Source organism: Pseudophryne corroboree, chromosome 8, assembly GCF_028390025.1.
Source record: "Pseudophryne corroboree isolate aPseCor3 chromosome 8, aPseCor3.hap2, whole genome shotgun sequence".
Lineage (NCBI taxonomy): Eukaryota > Metazoa > Chordata > Amphibia > Anura > Myobatrachidae > Pseudophryne > Pseudophryne corroboree.
In genome coordinates, this window is record NC_086451.1 from 226,353,232 (window position 1) to 226,355,544 (window position 2,313).

The window sequence follows — 2,313 nt, forward strand, 5'->3', positions numbered from 1 at the left end:
AGGAAGACAGAAGACACTGGTGTCAGCTCTATTGTTTGGTGAATTCATACTCAAGAAGACAAGATCAGCAAATTTAATATTTTTTTTGTCCTATATCACATGTACTGTACAAAGTATGGACACTGTCCTAATGAAGTTAGATGCAGCGCCATTTGTATGTATTGGAATGACGACTTCCTTAAATAGGTGCTTTAAGCTGCCACTAACCCTAATTTGCATGGCCACGAACTCCAGCGCCCTGCCCCTGCCTCATCCTAGGGGAAACACTAAGACAGTCATTTCCAGCTGCGACGACGACTCCATCGTGCTGTAGGACTGCCAGGAGGACAAGCCCAAGAGGACGCTGTACAGCAAGAAGTACTGTGTGGATCTCATCCGATACACACATGCAGCAAATACCGTGGTTTATAGCTCCAACAAAATTGATGATACCATCTCTCTTCATGATAATAAATATAGCCGTTATTTCCCGGCCACAATAAAAGGGCCATTGCGTTATCTATGTCTCCGGTGGACGATGCGTTTATTTCTGGGTCCTTGGATAAAACTATCCGCCTGTGGGACCTCCGGTCTCAGAACTGTCAGGGTCTGATGCACTGACAGGGGAAGCTAGTGTGCTCATTTGATCCAAAGGGTCTTATTTTTGCTGCAGGAGTTAATTCCGAGATGGTGAATCTGTATGATCTTCGCTCTTTTGATAAGGGTCCGTTTGCCACCTTTAAGATGAACTGTGGGGGTCATTTCGAGTTGATCGCTAGCTAAAAATGTTCGCAGCACAGCAATTAAGTGGAAAAACGGCACTTCTGCGCATGCGGCGCAACGCGCACGCGCAAAGTACTTTCACGGCAGCCGATGTAGTTTCACACAAGGTCAGGCGAAGCTTTTCAGTCGCAATGGCCGCCGCAGAGTGATTGACAGGAAAGGGGCGTTTCTGGGTGTCAACTCACCGTTTTCAGGGAGTGTTCGGAAAAATGCAGGCGTGCCAAGAAAAATGAAGGCGTGGCTGGGAGAACGCAGAACGTGTTTGTGACGTCAAATCTGGAACTGAATGGTCTGAAGTAATCGCAAGCGCTGAGTAGGTCCGGAGCTACTCTGAAACTGCACAATTTTTTTTTGCTGCCGCTCTGCGATGCATTTGTTCGTACTTCTGCTAAGCTAAGATACACTCCCAATGGGACTGCTAGCGAGTGAACAACTCGGAATGACCCCCTATGACCGCACCTGCGAATGGACGTCACTCAGATTTAGCAACGATGGAAAATGAATTCTTCTCTCTACCAATGGCGGCTTCCTGAGGCTGGTTGATGCATTTAAAGAGCTGTGCTACACACCTTTGGGGGTTATAACAAAAGTAAAATGGTCACACTAGAAGCTTCTTTCACCCCGGATTCTCAGTTCATTATGATCGGGTTGGAAGATGGCAAGATCCATGTATGTAATGGAGAGAGCAGCATGAAAGTGTCCATACTGGATGTCAAGCACACCGGATCCATCACCTGCTTACAGTTCAATCCCAAGTTCATGACCTTTGCATTGCATTGGAAAAGCAGTAGGGAGATGAACAATGAGGAGGAGGAACTTAACTAGCAGATGTGTATAATTAGCTCTACCAGGCATAATGTATATATGGGCTCTATCTGGCGTAATGTGTAATATGCGTAATGGGCTCTACCAGGTGTAATGTGTAATGGGCTGTACGAGGCGTAATTTGTATAATGGGCTCTACCAGGTGTAATGTGTAACATGTGTAATGGGCTCTACCAGGCGTAATGTGTAATGGGCTCTGCCAGGCGTAATGTGTATAATGGGCTCTACCAGGCATAATGTGTATAATGGGCTCTACCAGGTGTAATGTGTATAATGAGCTCCACTTAGCATAATGTGTATAATGGGCTCTACCTGGCATAATGTGTATAATGGGCTCTACCAGGTGTAATGTGTACAAGGGGCCACTCCCAGCTGCTCCATAGAGTTCCATACAGGTGAAAGAGACCTGTCTAAGGTGTCCTGGAGCTAGGGGCGCCAAACTGAGATTTTATCTTGCCCCCCCAACCAAAAAATGTTCTGATGCCCCTGGCTGCCATATAAGTAAAGTCCAGTGGTGCAGCCAAATAAGTCCAGTGATACTGCCGTAATAGTCTAGTGGTACTGCTGTATAAGTACAGTGGTACTGCCGTATAAGTGCAGTCCAGTGGTGCAGCCGTAAAAGTCCAGGGGTACTGCCATATAAGTCCAATGGTACTTCCGTATAAGTCCTTGGGCACTGCCGCATTAGTCCAGGGGTACTGCTGTATAATTTCAGGGGTACTGCCG

General features: G+C 46.7%; 1 pseudogene; it reads left to right on the forward strand.

The window, feature by feature from the left end:
• Positions 1-217: 217 nt before the first annotated feature.
• On the forward strand, positions 218-1,587 carry LOC134949815 (WD repeat-containing protein 82-like; annotated as a pseudogene).
• The last annotated feature ends 726 nt before the right edge of the window (positions 1,588-2,313 follow it).